This window comes from Mustela lutreola, chromosome 7, assembly GCF_030435805.1.
Source record: "Mustela lutreola isolate mMusLut2 chromosome 7, mMusLut2.pri, whole genome shotgun sequence".
NCBI classification, from domain to species: Eukaryota; Metazoa; Chordata; class Mammalia; order Carnivora; family Mustelidae; genus Mustela; species Mustela lutreola.
The window spans coordinates 100,936,543-100,956,662 of NC_081296.1; positions in this window are offsets into that span (position 1 = coordinate 100,936,543).

The window sequence follows — 20,120 nt, forward strand, 5'->3', positions numbered from 1 at the left end:
AAGCATCCAATAAATATTAGTCACTGATATATTGAAATTCCTGTGCACATTAAAGCTTGCAAAATGTTCTTAGGGAAATGGATCACAGGGTGTGATTACCATTTTTACAAAAATTGATATTAAAGAACAGTTGGTTAGCCTAATAGAGGATTAACATACATGGAAATGGTCTTACTTATCCTTGGAAAGGGGACAATGGGCAAAAGAATAACAAAGTTCACCTCTGCTTTTTCATTTCTACACATAGTTTAAGTTGACAATGGACCGAGTGGTCTGATATTAATCCGTATAAGGAATACAAGAACAACATGTTTTGTTAATAAGTTACGCTTTGCTTTTAGTTAAAACTTGAGTGGTTAATGAGTTGTTTCCCGGGAGATAATTGAAAGTATTAGGCTGGAGGTCATGGCTAGATAGGCAGGCAGATTTGAGTGTCAAGGACAGACAAATGACTTTAGACATACAGCCAGAGAGAGTCTATAAAATTACGAAGCTGAGAAATAGAGTCTAAGATTAAACATTGGGGGACACCTACTTTAGGGGGAAGAGAAAGATGACAGAATTAGATAAAATGAAAACAGCCTAGTCTGAGACTAGAGCAGGGAAAAGGTAGAATGGTGTGTCCTGGAATTTAAGAAAGTAAGTTTCAAAAGAGAGGTTAGCCAGTGGTAAGAAATTTTACAGATATTGAGCACGAGAGTTTTGATCTTTTCACTCAAGCTGAAAAGTTCTCTTCTTGGATTTGTATAGTCCCTATCCTGTGCATAAGACTATGGCTTAATTTATTTGGAATTCCCTGTGCCTAGAACAAATCTTACATTTTTTAATTCCTTCAAGACTCACGGAGGCTTTCTTGAGAGGCAGAAACTATGTCTTTGGGAAGCTGGGATGATTTTTAATATTTATTTTTGCAAGGTGTCTACCAAGTCTCTGTATCATGGCAGAACTAACATTTAAACTCTTCTCCTGCAGACCTTCCATGCTTGGTTTTAAGATTTGTTATGGCTTGGGGCACCTGGGTGGCTCACTTGTTAAGTGTCTGCCTTCAGCTCAGGTCATGATCCCAGGGTCCTGGGATCAAGCCCTGCATCAGGCTCCCTGCTCAGCGGGAAGCCTGCTTCTTCCTCTCCCACTCCCTCTGCTTGTGTTCCCTCTCTCACTCACTGTATCTCTCTCTGTCAAATAATAAATAAAATCTTAAAAAAAAAAACTTGTTATGGCTTTCCAAAAGTAGGCTCTGCTCTGTGGTATGGTTGTTACTCTTGAGGCACAAGCTTTCTGACGTCTCATCTGTATGTTCAAGGTGTTAATGAACTGTTTACCTGGTCTTTCATTATGGCTGGCTTGAACTCCAGTGTCCCCTTGCACTGCTTGATATCTCGAATCTCTCTTCACTTTTAACCCATAGCGGATGCTCTCTAACTTCAGTCTTTCCCGGTGTATATGCAGCCCATTTCCTAGCCAAGGAACCCTATATGGGGAACCCTATATTCTGCATAGAATTCTATGTCGTGTTCTGTGAACGGGTCCCTTCTCATAGGTGCTCTGCCCCCACAAACTTCAGTGGGTCCCCAGCTGCCATGAACTTTGATCTTCACTTTCTTAGCTCAGTGGAATTGCTGTATGTTCCTTGGTATCCAGCTCATTGTGTTGTGATTGGGAAATCGTCCCTGGAGAGAAGGACAGGGCAATTGTAGGGCTTACTACATGAGTATCTCATCTCTAAGAAATCACAAGATTTCACTGATTATTGTCCTGTGACTGAAAAGAGTTGTATGTATTTTCTAATTTTATGGTAATTTACAGGAGGGGGGCTAGTTTGGTAAATATTTATTCCATCATAGTCAGAAGCAGAAAATCCCTAAGTTCATTCAGTCTTGAAATCTCAAAATCTTCTTTGGTCCCTTTCTTATCTTTAGGTTCTCACCCAAAAACAAATCCTTTCATTCTTCTTTTGAATGCTGTTTGTAACTATTCACTCATTTCTGTGGTCATTGCCACCATCCTGAGACCATCATTTCCCAAAACCTCTATGACTGCAATACCTTTATAAGGAGTCTCTCACAGCTGATACATTTTACTTTAATCATATTATTTGTTAACATAGGTTCTCTAATTACTCAGTCTATACTATTTTAGTCAGAAAGCTCAGTTCTTCCTTAATTTATCTTTAAATTATCTTATAGTTTTACTTCTTATTGTACCCCTTATTTATAGTAGTTGCTAGAACATCTCTGTGATCCCTAGACTTTGCTTATATTATTTTTCAGTGAATGCTTTGATTCTTCAAAAGTAGTTTTTCAACAAATATTTAAGTGGCTAACATGGGCCAAACATCATTTTAGATTATAGTATTATAGTAATGAACAAGATAAAACAAGGTCCATCACATCACAGAATTTACATTTTAGTGGAGGAGATAGAAATTGAAGAACTATTCACATAAGTATTAATTATGCTTGTGTTAAGACCTACAGCACAGAAGCCCACTGTATCTGAAGTGTATTTACCATGCAGCCCTATCTTATACTTTGAGTGCATTTCTCTGGGGAATTAGATTTGAGTATCTAAGGAGTGGTAGAAGTTAGCTTGATAAAATATGATGGAGGGCCACTTTCTAGGCAGATGGAACAGCAGGAGAGAATACTCCAGGGAAGGAAGGAACATGTCCCTGGGGTAACTGAAAGGAGCAGTGAACCTAGAGTACACTAACCAGTCACTGGAGAGCAGTGGAACTGGTAAATTACCATAGAGTCAGATGATACAGTCACTCAAGGTTACAAGGACATTTCTGGATTTTATTCTAAGAGTAAAGAGAAGCCTGCAGGTCACGTCAAAATGGTCACCAAATTTGTCTGCAAGCTCTGGAACTATTAGACATCCCCTTTTTTTACTCTTCAAAAAGTTCCCCGTGGAGATGGTGGGCTGCAGTAAAGACAGATGTGCCATTTGGAAGCAGGTAACTCAGTTTATTGAACATGGTAGCAGCCATGATTTTGGCAGTATGTAGCCGAGCACTGTAGTGCAGAGCCGCCACAAGGGTATTGATTCTTCATCTGTCCCATTTCTCTTTATTGGAAAGCCTGGCCTTTTGTTTGCTTTATTGTGCTTTAGACTATATTACATTATAGTGTTCCTCATGAAAAAAATGTAGTTTGTATTGGAGTTCTCATTTCCATGAGGATACAGTGAGGATTTGCCTCTATGACACTTTATTTTTCAAGATATTTATTTTTAAAATGTTAATGCTCGTGTGTGGTTAACATAGTATTATATTAGTTTCATGTGTATAATGTGGTGATTTGACAATTCTATACATTACTCAATGCTCTCTACATTACTCAATGCTTATGATAGGTGTATTCTTAATCTCCTTTCCCTGTTTCACTGATCCCCTCCCCCTACCCATCTTTCCTCTGGTAACCAGCAGTTTGTTTTCTATAGTTAAGACTCTGTTTTTTGTTTTATCTCCTTTTTCTTTGTTTTATTTCTTAAATTCTCCATGAGTGAAATCCTATGGTATTTGTCTTTCTCTGACAGACTTATTTCGCTTGGCATAATACTCTATAGCTCCATTCACGTTGTTGCAAATGACAAGATTTCATTCTTTTTATGGCTCAGTAATATTCCATTTTGTATGTACCACTTCTTAAAAAAAAAAAGATTTATTTATTTATTCTTAGCATGAACAGGAGGGACAGAAGGAGAGGGAGAGAGAGTCTCAAGAGAGAATCTCAAGTAGACTCCACAATGAGCACAGAATCTGATGCTGGTCTCCATCTCATGAACCTGAGGTCATGACCTGTGCCAAAAGCAAGAGTCAGATGCTTAACCAACTGTGCCTGCCAGGCACAACTCCCAACTCCCTCTTTATCCATTTATCTATCAGTGGATACTTGGGATGCTTCCATAATTTAGCTATCATAAAAATGTTACAATATCTTTTGGAATTAGTGTTTTTGTAGTCTTTGAGTAAGTACCAGAAGTGTAATTACTAGAGCATATGGTAATTCTATTTTTAATTTTCTGAGGAAACTCTATACTGTTTAGAGTATCTAGTCTGTTTATGTTCAAAGTAATTATTGATAGGTATGTATTTATTGATTTCAATATTTGTTTTATAGTTGTTTTTATAGGTCTCTCTTCCTTTATTCTCTTGCTATCTTTTCTACTGGCTTGGTGGCTTTCTTCAGTGATATATTTGGATTCTTCTCTCCTCCTTGTTTTGGATATCTAAATTTGTGGATTTGTTGTTACTGTTAGGTTTATATATAATGTCTTATGCATATAGCAGTTGATACTAAGTTGATATTAAACTAATGTCACTTAAGTTTGAACCCATGCTTTGCTCCTGTCCCCCTCCACCAGTGTTTTAGGTATATAATGTCATAGTTACATCCTTTTATTTTGTGAATCCCTTGACTGATTTATATATATATATATTTAATTTTACTGCTTTTGTGCTTCCTACTCTTCTTACTTACCATTTTCTAATTCCTTGCTATTCAAAGTGTATCTCATGGACAAATAACACTAGAATAATCTGGGAGTTTATTAGAAACACAAAATCTGAGGAATATCCCCAGACTTACTGAATAAGAATCTGCAATTTAACAAGATCACTAGTTAATTCATATGCATATTAAAATTTAAGAATCGCTGCTCTAAACCCTGCCACCAGCGTTGCCTCTTCATTCTCCATTATCATTCTGTGCATCTTTCATGTTACACATCTGGTCATGCTGGGAATTATTAACTTGTCAAGAGTCAGGGATTTAAAAAGTGCTGTAAGATAATGAACAGATTATACCTGGGATCTGTGGGGAGCAGTCATAACTAACAAAATTCTCTTAATTGTGTTAATTTGGTGAGTGTTGCTGCAGCAGCAACTATTAATAAATCCATTATTTCTTTCATGGTGCCGTTTGCTTTCTTGGTTTCTAGCTGTTGCCTCAGTTGAGGGCCATTTTCCTGAGTGTTCCAGGCTGCTGCCTAAAGGATGTCCTTAGCACAGTATCATCAACCCAACACTGATGCACCTAGCTGAAAATCTACCTGTTTTATCTCTTCAATGCTGTTTTTAGGCAATCAACCACTGAGTTGAGCCATGGTTTAGGCTGTTGTTAGCCAAATTTCTCTTTTTCTAATATTTTTCTTCCTCATTCTTCATCAATAGCTGCTATGCCCAGATTTTAGGACAGACCAAAAAGGACCCATAGAATTAGGCAATTTATTAATGCTCTTGGCTCTGTCCAGAATATATATTGGTCAGGAAGAAAGGATTTAATACTTTTTTCTCCTCTCCCAGTCCCACAGCTTGGCAACCTGCCTGCATCTCTGGTTCTTTTTACCTGTTTCCAAACTCCTTTCTGTTTTTCTCTTTCTTTAATTTTTAATTTACTTTCTTTAATTTACTTCTAACCACTCATCTCCTGCCTTAGTTAATTCAACATAAAACTAACTTTTAGTGGCTCATAGATTCTACAACTACAAATTTTGGTTACATAGAATCATTACCCCTCCAATTAAAATGCAAGTTATTATGAGAAAATAATTTATCAAAGTAGAAATCAGTGTTCATATAAATTATAATTTAAACTCTGTTTGAATTTTATTATTCAGGGTTTTCTAGAAAGATGTTAATTAACATGGAATTTGATCTGCATATTGAACAAATTTACTTATTAAAATGGAGTTCATATGTATTGAGCTGAATTTTACTGGAGGGAAATAAGGCTCTTTAGTAATTTGAATTCTATTTATAAGATAAATACTTTTATAGTTTTCTAAGACTAGGTGAACATGCAAAGTGGTAGAATTAAGCCAACTGAAAGAATGAATGGATATAACTTTTTTCTACTCTGAACCTGTGTTGTTCTCTAAACAGCAGGGTGCTTTTTCAGTAATTCTTTCTCTTAAAATTCTGATTTCATAAGTCAAAGTGAACTGGATCTACTTAGTGTGATTTTTCTGAAGTCATTAGTTCTAACCCTAGACTTACTATTATTTATAATTATCTGTGTTTGGCAAAGTTGGACAAAAATATGTTTAACTGTTTCATTCTGGATTTATCTTGAGAACTCACCATGAGAAAAAGAAATTTCATTAAAAGTAACAATTCTTCTGTCAAAGTAATTTTTAAAAACTTTAAAACATACAATACTCTTTTTCTTAGTATGAATATTTATACAGAGCATTTATACCTGTTCTTGGTATTCTTTTTGTGTGTGTGTGTGTGTGTGTTCTTACTATTCTAAACCATTCTAAGTTTAAATGTGCAAGATAGTGATGTCATTAGGTATAGGAAATGCTTGTTGAAAAAGAAAAAAAAGGAAGGAAAGAAAAGCTTTCTTTCTTTTATTTTTTATTCTTTTTATTTAAATCCAGTTAATTAACATATGGTATGTTATTAGTTTCAAAGGTAAAGTTCAGTGATTCATCAGTCTTATACCAAGCATTCATTATATCACGTGCCCTCCTTAATGTTCATCACCCAGTAACCCCAGCTCCCATCCCCCTCCCCTCCAGGAACCCTTAGTTTGTTTTTCATAATTAAGAATCTCTTATGGTTTGTCTCCCTTTTTTATTTTGTGGTTTCATTTTTCTCCTTACTTTCGTTTCTTAAATTCCACATATGAGTGAGTTCATATGATAATTATCTTTCTCTTAATTTGCTTATCATATTACCCTCTTGTTCCATCCATGTTATTGCAAATGTCAAGATTTCAATTTTTTGATGGCTGCCTATTATTCTGTTGTGTGTGTATATATATATATGTATATATACATATATATACACACCCCACATCTTTATCCATTCATCTGTCAATGGACATCTAGGCTTCTTCCAAAGTTTGGCTACTGTGGACATTGCTCCTGTAAACACTGGGGTGCAGCTGCCCCTTCAGATCACTACATTTGTATCTTTGGGGTAAAAACCTAGTAGTGCAATTGATAGATCATAGGGTAGCTCTCTTTTAAACTACTTGAGGAACCTCCATACTGTTTTCCGGAATGGCTGTACCAGTTTGAACTCCCACCAACAGTGTAAGAGGGTTCCCCTTTCTCTGCATCCTCGCCAACATTCGTTGTTTCCTATGTTGTTAATTTTAGCCATCCTGACTGGTACAAGGTGGTATCTCATTGTGGTTTTGGTTTATAATTCCCTGATGGCGAGTGATGTTGAGCACTTCTTCATGTGTCTCTTGGCCATTTGGATGTCTTCTTCTAGCCTTTATCTGATAAGACATTTGTAAATATCTTTTCCCATTCTGTAGGTTGTCATTTGGTTTTGTTGACTATTTTCTTTGCTGTGCAAAAGGATTTTATCTTGATGAAGTCCTATTAGTCCTTGCCCTTAGAGATGTGTCCAGCAAGAAGTTGCTGTGGCCGAGGTCACAGAGGTTGCTGCCTGTGTTCTGCTCTAGGATTTTGATGGGTCCCTGTCTCACATTTAGGACTTTCATCCATTTTGAGTCTGTTTTTGTATATGGTGTAAGGAAATGGTCCAGTTTCATTCTTCTGCATGTGGTTGTCAATTTTCCCAACACCATTTGTTGAAGAGATTGAAAAGTTTTTTCTTTCTTTTTTATTTTGAAGATTTTATTTATTTATTTGACGGACAGAGATATCAAGTAGAGAGAGAGGAGGATGCAGGCTCCCCGCTAAGCAGAGAGCCAATGTGGGGTTTGATCTCAGGACCCCGGGACCATGACCTGAGCCGAAGGCAGAGGCTTTAACCCACTGAGCCTCCCAGGCACCCCTGAAAAGTTTTCTTTTGAAAAAAATTTTCTCTTGCAGTCCAGTTTTTTGATGAGGTGCTCCACTAAGCCTGTCTGCAACATGAAGTCTGATAACGAAATTCCTCCCAGGGATGGAAGACTATTAGGAATTGCATACTCAAATATCTCCAGGATTAAGGCATGCTCTAGATCAGATGGGAACTCGGGCCTGGAGAATGCATGTAACACATGAGGCATGCCTTATTATAAGAATCAGTACATGCCTTAAGTTATAACTTTCCAAAAAGTATGTATAGTTCATACAGTCCAAATGCAATCTACCAGAGATAATTTTTACTATAAGTTGCCTAATAACAAAATTGATATTCTATCTTTATCAGTTTTTCAGAAAAACTAGAGCTAAAAATTTAAGCAGAGTTCAAATTTTCATGCAGAAGGGAGATAAAGTAACAACACATAATTGAAAGTAACCATAATGACAATAAAACAGTGATTGCAATAGTTGTAGAAACTTTCCTTAGTAAGAATTGAAAGCCTTACCCTTCCTAATCTGACAGTGAGCAACCACAGAGGGGATATGAAAGTGCCTGTTGTGTAACACCAAAAGTCGGTATGTGGCCCAATAAGCAGTCAGTGCAAGTCAGAGACTGAAGGAATAGGTAGATTGAAAGAGGGTGGGTCTACGACCTTAAACAAAAACTCCACTTCTGTCCATACTGACTAGATGTTTTTATTAATCTTTGGTGAAGAAAAGTTTATTTTGTGGTGAAACAAGGCTGTTTCTGAGTTATACTTAGTAAAATTAATTGCTTTGGTGCCCAAGTTAACTGTTAAATATATAACATTGTTAATAAGTATGTGTATAAGTTGAAGTTGCATCTTCTTAAGAGTATGAACCCTTGGAGTCAGACTGCCTGCCCTTGTTGGATTTTGTGACCTATGTGACCATTGGACATTTACTCCACCTCTTATGCCTCAGTTTTTTATCTGAATGTGAAGATTATAAATATATCTTGGGTTATAGGTTTATGGTTATAGGTTTAGGTTATATAGGTATAGTTTATAGGTTTATAACCCTATAGTTATAGGGTTGTGTGAAAATTAAGCAAGCTGATGTAAGTAAAGATCTTAATAAAATGCCCTGAGTATAGTAAAATCATTAAACAAATGAAAGTAATTCTTAGTAAATAGTTAGACAAATGTAGTTTGTCCATAATATTGTTTAGATTATTTTACATTTATTATCATTAATAATGCCCAGAATTAATGACCCCTCTGAAATAATAATAAATGTGTTTGGTCTCTGCTACCAGTTCCTGGTATAGAGCTCCTTAAACCTTATAAATAGAAGTACCAGGAAGATCTCTTTTAATATTTGATCTTTGAACCCTGACATAGAGGTCCAAAGACACTTGTAACTTCTTAAGCAATGAAGACAGCATCTGACACAGAATTCCTAATTCCTTTGGAACTTCCTGAATGATAGGAGTGTGTTTTGTTCTAATGAGACAGCTCTTGGTGGGCTCCTGGATAGGGTATGATCACCAGAAAGATCAAGCCATGATTAAACTTCATTTGGGAAGTTCAAACCAGGTAGAAGGGAATGAAGTGAGTCCCGATGGGCACAGTGATCTCCTAAACCAGTGATAAAAAACATGGCTGTATATGTGAGTTGATTAGAAAATGTTTACAAATACATAACCCCACGCCCCACTCCACACACTTACTCCAACTGTATGTCTGAGAATGGTTCTCTTAGAGACTGCCAGATGTGCATCCACAGATGTGGTCATTGAGAACTGGTGGTCAAGACCACCAGTTAGTGCCTGCTATATCACAGGTTATTTAACTGGAACAGCACAAAATTAGAATTTGGCATATACTGTGTGTTACCATTGAATATATACCATGATTTATTTCTTCTAAACATTCTTTTCATAATTCAGAGTAGGAATATCAAGGTTACAAATGTCCAGACTTCCCAAAAGCATAGGTAACTGAGGCACTGACTGCAGGTTAAGACTCCATAGCCACTTGGAAGATTTTCCGATGCATTAAAATAAGGATGCAAAATGCTATTGATTTCTAATGTATGGTGGTGTGGTGTGGTGTGCGTGTGTGCATGTGAATGTGCAAATGGATATTTATTGTATCAGGTATGTCAACAGTGCCTAGAAACTCTTCCTCATGCATGGACTTTATGCTCAGAAAAGCAGTCCTATACTATGATTTGGACAGTAGTGGTCACTGGATGGGCTGGGAATAGGCACTTCACTTTAACACAGGTCATACATTAGTCAGTGATTTGTGAGGTAACTTGGTTTGACAGATTCTGGACATATGACATTGGGAACTTTCCACATGTGGAAAAAAAATGGTTCATATATAGAATCCTTATAAAAATTTAGTTGACAACATCTCTTCTTATTTTAGAAATACCACCTAACATTCAGAATTTGTGTTCCTTCCAGTAATATAGAAAATATTTAGTCAAGTCAGTCCATTTTCCTCTGGAATTAGGACTGGGAAGTACAGAGAATACTGGCTGGTTGGTGAGAAGTGAACAAGGGAGCAGAGTGTAGAGAAAAACATTCAAGAGCTTAGTAGAATCAGCTAATGGTAAATTCAGAGATTACGCCACAGCTTTCCTCAGTCTGTGCATTGACCAGTCTGTCCAAAGAAACCCAAGGCCTGGTAGCAACTGAACCAACAGTGGGGAAAAACAAAACAAAACAAAACAAAACAAAACAAAACAAAAACAAAAAAACCCCAACTATCTGTTGATATTGAGAGGAGAGACAGCACTGCTATAAGTGTCACCAACCAAAGCTCCATGAAAGTCATAGGTATAGAAGGAGATACCAAGATGGCCAAGTGTTAGAACAGTTACTTAGCCAACCTTTCCTTTCCTTACAAGTCAAAAGGTCAAAAGATTTATGAACACATGTACTCGTTCCAATGTAAAGCAAGATTTAAAAAAACATAAAGATTTAGGCTAAGATCATACATTTTCCACTAACGTTAAACTTTTAGTAGTCTGTGTCCTATTTACTATGGGGCATTGGGTCAGGGTAGGTAATTGACTTAAAGGAGTAGAGGAAATGTTTTCAGGTGATGGAATTTTTCTGTCTTGGTGGGTGGTAGTAATGGTTACATAATTGTGTACAATTCCCCAAATCCATCAATTCATATACTTATGATGGGTGAATTTTATCTAATGTAAATTATCCCTCAATAAAGCTGGAAACAACCCCCCCTCACTCAAAAAGTGGTTTGAGGGGTGGGAGTTTAAGAGGTAGAGGAGACTGCTTCAGTTGTAGGAAAGTAAAAGTTTAGGTCAGGTGCTTGTATCTCTGTGGAAGGGCTAATTATACCTAAACTCTTGAAGTAGAGGGACCTTCAAATTATGGCTTAAAAAGATTGGACAGAACCTATTATCCTAAGTGTCTTATAGAATTAATAATACTGTAGGAAATTTATGAGATTTAAATTCTATAGGAGGTACATTGAGGAATTAACTCAGAGTGATTAAGCAGTTATCTTGAGGTTACAGAAAGAAACAATAAAATAAGAAAATGACAAAAAAATTTTTGTTGGAAATTGAGTCATTATTGAATATTCATTTCACAGTTAACTTACAGTTTCTGTGTCATGATTCCTTCCTTTCTCTCCAGAACTCAAAATTAGTTGTATAGTTGCCACAAGTTTTAGACTAGCTGATAGAGAGTCTTAAGCATTTAAAAATAGCAAATGGTCAGATCTGACCTTTGGATTCTGATAGCTGAGGGGTAATTGCTTTGAAATCATTACCCTTCCAGGGAGGAAAAGTTTGCTGAACATTGACCCCCTGCTTAAATAAAATGGGGTTATTTATTCAATATCAGGTAGATCTTTTGACACTTTCATGCCAAGTGTCATTACCTCTGTCTGGCCTGTGGATTGCTGAATGCTCTGTAAGTGTGGTTTAATAGCTTGAATCTGTCACAAAATATTTATAACTTTTTTTTTTTGCACTTTGAAGATTTTGAATTTTACTTATAACCATATTATTAATGAAATGGCTTATATGGAAGATGCCACAGTGTATCATATTTACCTTGTGCAAGTACAATTATTCTAACAAAAGTGTGTATTTCAGATCATTTTATGAAACTTAGGTAATATCTAGTGAAAATATTTGGTCAACCATTTAGTCATCATCTTTTATAAACTTTAAAAGGATGATTCAATTTAAAGAATTATTTTTAAGTCAAATCCACATTCTAAATAAAAATTTTAGACTACAATTTAAAGCAGAATGGAGTCAGATTATAAGAAATATAATAAGTTAACTTATTGAATACTAACAATTATGCCAGGTACTGTGCTAAGTACATATACATTAATGAGATAGCATTTCTAATCCAAAGGAATTTTTCTCTGTTCTTAGTATTTTCAAGTATCTTCTGAATACACACACACACACACACACACACACACACACACATCTATATGCTATGGGCTGAATGTTTGTATACTCTCCAAATCTATATGTTGAAGCCCTAATTAACAATGTAATGGTATTTGGAGAAGGAGTCTTTGGAAGGTAATAAGGTTAGATTGGGGGGCCCTCATGATAGAATTAATGTCCTTGTAAAAAGAGAGACTGATCTCTGCTGAGGGCAGAGGCTTTAACCCACTGAGCCACCAGGTGCCCCAACTACAAGAATTTTTTAAAAGATTTTTATTAAAAAGTTCTACAGTAGATAGAAATTAGCAAAACAATAAGTGCTACTTTTAAAATCTAAAAATTCTTATTTAAATATCATATTACTTTGGGCAAATAATCTAAACATACTGACTAATTTTTGTAATCAAATACCTATTAACAACGTGAATGGAGAGTTTCAAGCAAAATGATTTAGAGCAATTACATAAATGTTAAGTAGCCATATAATATTAAATTGAATTTTAAGGAATCTTCATCAGTGGTATAACATAAAAATGTGTAGTCGATAGAGGTGTTCTGATTTTGTCTTTATAGATTTGCCTTTTCTAGACCTTTCATATAAAGGGAATCATAAATTGTAGTCTTTTGCATTTGGCATTTAGGTGGGCTCAATGTTCACCCATGTTGTAACATACATATATCAGTATTTTGTACTTCTGTATTGAACAGTATTTTATTTTGTTTATCCATTTGCCAGTTGGTGGACATTCAGATTGTTTGCAGTTTGGGGCTATTATGAATAATGCTGCTATGAAAGTGCATGTACTTGTCTTTGTACGGACATGTGTTTCTAGTCTCTTGGGTAGATTACTAAGTGTGGAATTGATGGTTCATATGATACTTGTATATACTTTTTTAACTCTGAAAGATACTGCTATACTGATTTCCAAAGTGGCTGTACCACTTTACATTCCTAGCCATCTCTTATTTACTAGCCATTTGTATGTCTTTTGGTGCAATGTCTAGATCATTTGCCCATTTAAAAATTGGGTTGTTTTGTTTCCTGATTCATGAATTGTAATGGTTGTTTGTAAATTTTTGATAGAAGTTCTTGGTCAAATATAGTTGACCCTTGATTAAGATAGGTTTGAACTGAGTGGGTTCTCTTCTACATGGAATTAAAAAAATATATATAAATATAGTACATTACTGTAAGTGTATTTCCTCTTCCTTATGATTTTCTTAAAAACATTTTCCTTTAACTTTATTGTAAGAATATAGTATATAATACATATAGCATACAAATTATGTGTTAAACATTTGTGTATGTTATTGCTAAGTCTCCTGGATAACAGTAGGCTATTAGTAGGTAAGTTTGGGGGGGGATCAAAAGTTATACATGAATTTTTGAAAGTGCAGTCGTTGGTACCTTGAGCTTCCCTCATTGTTGAAGGGCCAACTATATGTGTTTTCTGAATAAACCTTGTCTTTTTATTATCTTTTTCTTTTTCTTAATGGAGATTTTGAAATGTAGAAGTTTTTAAGTTTTATAGAAGCTAATTTATCAATTTTCCCTTTATGATTGTATTTTTTGTGCCTTATCTAGGAACTTTTTCTCAACCAAATTTTACAAGTTATTTTTTCTGTTTTTTTTTCCCCATAATTTTTTTGTTTATGTACTTTACTTACATTGAGGTAATTATTTATTTTGAGTTAACATATATAGTGTGATGCATAAAGGTTTAAATTCACTTTTTTTTTTTTTTTGTATATGGCCATCCAGTTGTCTCAGCACTGTCTGACTTTACATCTTTGTCAAAAATCAATTGATCATAAATGTAAGGATTTATTTCTGGGCTCATTTATGTGCCCTCATTGCCCTCATTTCTGTTCTATAGATCTGTATACCAATTCTTTTTTAAAAAGATTTTTTTTGTTTATTTGAGAGAGAGTGAGGGACAGGGAGAAAGAGAGAGAGCAAGCATAAGTAGGGGCAGGGGCAAAAGGAGAAGAAGGCTCCCTGCTAAGCAAGGAGCCCAACGCAGAACTCAATCCTAGCACCCTGGGATCATGGCCTGAGCTGAAGGCAGATGTTTAAAAGCCACTGAGCCAGCCAGGCACCGTGATTTATTCCTGTACCAATACCACACTGTCTTCATTTCTGTGGCTTTAGAGTAATTTTTGAAGTCCTTCCATTTTATTATACTTTTTCAAGATTGCTTTGGCTATCCATTCTTTGCATTTCTACATAAATTTTAGGATCATGTCAGTTGTCACACAAAAAAATTGTATTTTGATTGGGATTACATTGATTTTTATGGATCAATTTTGGGAAAATTGCCATTTTTACTATATTGAGTTTTTCAACCTATGAATATGAAATGTGTTCTCATTTATATAGATCTTCTTGAATTTGTTGAATATTTTATAGTTTCAGTGTTCAAACCTGTACTTTTTTTTAATACTTGCTTCAAAAAAGTTTTTAAGTATATTTTTTAGTGTTGCTTGGATTGGGGTTACCTTCTTAATTCCTATATTTGCATTTTGCTAGAATATAAAAATACAATGAATTTTTATATATTGTTCTTATACCCTGACCTCTCCTAAATCCTTTTATTAGTTCGAGTAGTGCTTTTGTGGATTCTTTGGATATTCTATGTAGTTGACCTGTCATCTATGAATAAAGACACTTTTACTTATTACTTTCTAATTTTGTAGCTGTATTGCACTAACTAGAATCATTTAAACTTAAATAGCAGTGGTGGGAGTGGCCATTCTTGCTTTGTGCCTGATCTTATGGAGGAGATAATTCAGTCCTTGAGAGTTAAGTATGTTCATTGTAGGGTTTTTTTTTTGTTGTGGTTGTTTTTATTTTTATTTTAATTAATTAATTAATTAATTAATTTTTTTTTTACTTTCAAAAAGTAGTCTCTTATCAGGTTAAGAATCTGTCCTACCATTCCTTGGCTTTTGAGAGTTTCATTATGATTGGGCATTTGATTTTGTCAGATGCTTATTTGGCATCTTTTTATATCATCATGTGTTTTTTTGTTGTTTTTTGTTTTTTTCAATTTTTGGTTTTTTATTTTTTTATAAACATAAAATGTATTATTAGTCCCAGGGGTACAGGTCTGTGAATCGCCAGGTTTACACACTTCAAGCACTCACCATAGCACATACCCTCCCCAATGTCCATAACCCAACCATCCCAACCCTACCTTCGCACCTCCCCTCCAGCAACCCTCAGTTTGTTTTGTGAGATTAAGAGTCTCTTATGGTTTGTCTCCCTCCTGATCCCATCTTGTTTCATTTATTCTTTTCTACTCCCAACCCCCCATGTTGCATCTCCCCCTCCTCAATTCAGGGAGATCATATGATAGTTGTCTTTCTCCGATTGACTTACTTCACTAAGCATAATACCCTCTAGTCCCATCCATGTCGTCACAAATGGTAAGATTTCATTTCTTTTGATGGCTGCATAGTATTCCACTGTGTGTGTGTGTGTGTGTGTGTGTGTGTGTATATATATATATATATATATATATATATATATATATATATATATATATACACATACTACTTCTTTATCCATTCATCTGTGGATGGACATCTAGGTGCTTTCCATAGTTTGGCTATTGTGGACATTGCTGCTATAAACATTCAGGTGCACGTGCCACTTTGGATCACTATGTTTGTATCTTTAGGGTAAATTCCCAGTAGTGCAATTGCTGGGTCATAGGGTATCTCTATTTTCAACTTTTTGAGGAACCTCCATGCTGTTTTCCAGAGTAGTTGTACCAGCTTGCATACCCACCAACAGTGTAGGAGGGTTCCCCTTTCTCTGCATCCTCGCCAACATCTATCATTTCCTGACTTGTTAATTTTAGTCATTCTGACTGGTGTAAGGTGGTATCTCATTGTGGTTTTGATTTGTATTTCCCTGATGCTGAGTGATGTGGATGGAGCACTTTCTCATGTGTCTGTTAGCCATGTGGATGTCTTCTTTGCAGAAATGTCTGTTCATGTCCTCTGCCCATTTCTTGATTGGTTTATTTGTTCTTTGGGTGTTGAGTTTGTTAAGTCTTCATAGATTTTGGATACTAGCCCTTTATCTGATATGTCCTTTGCAAATATCTTCTCCCATTCTGTCAGTTGTCTTTTGGTTTTAACCGCTTCCTTTGCTGTTCAAAAGCTTTTGATATTAATGAAGTCCCAATAGTTTATTTTTGCCCTTGCTTCCCTTGCCTTTGGCAGTTTCTGGGAAGAAGTTGTGGCTGAGGTCGAAGAGGTTGCTGCCTGTGTTTTCCTCAAGGATTTTGATGGATTCCTTTCTCACATTGAGGACCTTCATCCATTTGGAGTCTATTTTCATGTGTGGCGTAAGAAAATGGTCCAGTTTCATTTTTTTGTATGTGGCTGTCCAATTTTCCCAACACCATTTGTTGAAGAGACTGTCTTTTTTCCTTTGGAAATTCTTTCCTGCTTTGTCAAAGATTAGTTGACCATAGAATTGAGGGTCTATTTCTGGGCTCTCTATTCTGTTCCATTGATCTATTTATCTGCTTTTGTGCCAGTACCATACTGTCTTGATGATGACAGCTTTGTAAAGTCTAGAAGTCTGGAATTGTGATGCCACCAACTTTGGCTTTTTTTTCAATATTCCTCTGGCTATTCGAGGTCTTTTCTGGTTCAATATAAATTTTAGGATTATTTGTTCCATTTCTTTGAAAAAAATGGATGATATTTTGATAGGGATTGCATTAAATGTGTAGATTGCTTTAGATAGCATGGACATTTTTACATTTGTTCTTCTAATCCATGAGCATGGAATATTTTCCCATTTCTTTGTGTCTTCCTCAATTTCTTTCATGGGTACTTTATAGTTTTCTGAGTATAGATTCTTTGCCTCTTTGGTTAGGTTTATTCCTCGGTATCTTATGGTTTTGGGTGCAATTGCAAATGGGATTAACTCCTTGCTTTCTCTTTCTTCTGTCTTGTTGTTGGTGTAAAGAAATGCAGCTTATTTCTGTGCATTAATTTTATATCCTGACACTTTACTGAATTCCTGTACAAGTTCTAGCAGTTTTGGAGTGGAGTCTTTTGGGTTTTCCACATATAGTATCCTATCATCTGCAAAGAGTGTTAGTTTGACTTCTTCTTTCCCAATTTGGATGCCTTTACTTTCTTTTTGTTGTCTGATGCTGAGGCTAGGTCTTCTAGTACTATGTTGAATAGCAGTGGTGATAATGGACATCCCTGCCGTGTTCCTGACCTTAGCGGAAAAGCTCTCAGTTTTTCTCCATTGAGAAAGATACTTGCAGTGGGTTTTTCATAGATGGCTTTGATGATATTGAGGTATGTGCCCTCTATCCCTACACTTTGAAGAGTTTTGATCAGGAAGGGATGCTGTACTTTGTCAAATGCTTTTTCAGCATCTATTGAGAGTATCATATGGTTCTTGTTCTTTCTTTTAGTGGTGTATTATATCACATTGATTGATTTGTGGGTGTTGAACCAACCTTGCAGCCCTGGAATAAATCCCACTTGGTCGTGGTGAATAATCCTTTTAATGTACTGTTGGATCCTATTGGCTAGTATTTTGGTGAGAATTTTCACATCTGTGTTCATCAAGGATATTGGTCTGTAATTCTCTTTTTTGATGGAATCCTTGTCTGGCTTTGGGATCAAGGTGATGCTGATCTCAAAAAATGAGTTTGGACGTTTTCCTTCCATTTCTATTTTTTTGAACAGTTTCAGGAGAATAGGAATTAATTCTTCTTTAAATGTTTGGTAGAATTCCCCCGGGAAGCCGTCTGGCCCTGAGCTCTTGTTTGTTTGGAGATTTTTGATGACTGTTTCAATCTCCTTACTGGTTATGGGTCTGTTCGGGTTTTCTATTTCTTCCTGGTTCAGTTGTGATAGTTTATATGTCTCTAGGAATGCATCATTTCTTCCAGATTGTCAAATTTGCTGACATAGAATTGCTCATAATACGTTATTATAATTGTTTGTATTTCTTTGGTGTTGGTTACGATCTCTCCTCTTTCATTCATGATTTTATTTATTTGGGTCCTTTCTCTTTCTTTTTGATAAGTCTAGACAGTGGTTAATTAATCTTATTAATTTTTTCAAAGAAACAGCTCCTCATTTTGTTGATTTGTTCTAATTTTTTTTTTTTTTTTTGGTTTCTATTTCACTGATTTCTGCTCTGATCTTTATTATTTCTCTTCTCCTGCTTTGATTAGGCTTTCTTTGTTGTTCTTTCTCCAGCTCTCTTAGGTGTAGGGTTAGGTTGTGTACCTGAGACCTTTCTTGTTTCTTGAGAAAGGCTTGTGTCGCTATATATTTTCCTCTCAGGACTGCTGTTGCTGTCTTCCACAGATTTTGAACCATTGTGTTTTCATTATCATTTGTTTCCATGACTTTTAAAAATTCTTCTTTAATTTCCTGGTTAACCCATTCATTCTTTAGTAGGATGCTCTTTAGCCTCCATGTTTTTGAGTTCTTTTCAGCTTTCCTCTTGTGATTGAGTTCTGGCTTCAGAGCCTTGTGTTCTGAAAATATGCACTGAATGATCCCAATCTTTTAATACCAGTTGAGACCTGTTTTATGGCCCAGGATGTGATCTGTTCTGGAGAATATCCATGTGCACTCGAGAAGAATGTGTATTCTGCTGCTTTGGGATGTATTATTCTGAATAGATCTGTGATGTCCATCTGGTCCAGTGTGTCATTTAAGGCCTTTACTTCCTTGTTGATCTTTTACTTGGATGATCTGTCCATTTCAGTGAGGGCAGTGTTAAATTTCCCTACTATTATTGTATTATTGTCGATGTGTTTCTTTGATTTTGTTATTAATTGGTTTATATAGTTGGCTGCTCCCATGTTAGGGGCATAGATATTTAAAATTGTTAGATCTTCTTGTTGGACAGACCCTTTGAGTGGGATATAGTGTTCTTCCTCATCTCTTATTATAGTCTTTGGCTTAAAATCTAATTGATCTGATATAAGGATTGTTACCCCAGCTTTCTTTGGACATCCATTAGCATGGTAACCTGTTTTCCACCCCTTCATTTTAAATCTGGAGGTTTCTTTGGGTCTAAAATGAATTTCTTGTAGACAACATATTGATGGTCTTTGTTTTTTTATCCATTCTGAGATCCTGTGTCTTTTGGTGGGGGCATTTAGCCCATTTACATTCAGGGTAACTATTGAGAGATATGAATTTAGTGACATTGTATTGCCTGTAATGTGACTATTACTGTATATTGTCTCTGTTCCTTTCTGCTCTACAACTTCTTCTAATAGATCAAAATACACCCCAAATCTCACACAGGGCCTTGTTATAGTCTCCAGCCTTAGCAAATTCTCTCCACTTTCTTTTCTCTCTCCTTTTTTTTTTTTTTTTAAATTTCTAAGAAAGGAGTTGATAAGATAAGTTGATTGGGAGAATAAAGAAAAAGAAAGTATATGTATACAAAAAATAAAGTTAGATACAGTGAAGGATAAAATATGATTATAATAATGAATCTAACAAGATTTTTTTTAATGAAAGGTATTATTAAGATAAACTAGTTAAAAATCATTAAAGAGGAAAGTGTAAAAGTTAAAAAGGTGTAGCAGAAGAAAAAAATAGAATTAAAAAAAATTAATTATCTTTGCAAAACTAAAGAATCATGGGGAGAAAGCCATGAATTCCCTCTTTTGCTTTCCCCTCCTCTGGAATTCCGCTAGTCTCCTTGGTAAGTGAACTTGGTCTTGGCTGGATTTCTTGCTGATCTTCTGGGGGAGGGGCCTGTTGTAGTGATTCTCAAGTGTCTTTGCCCGAGGCGGAATTGCATTGCCCTTACCAGGGACCAGTATAAGTAATCCACTTGGGTTCACTTTCAGGAGCTTTTGTTTCCTGAAAGCTTTCTGTAGTGTTCCAGAGGATGGGAATGAAAATGGCAG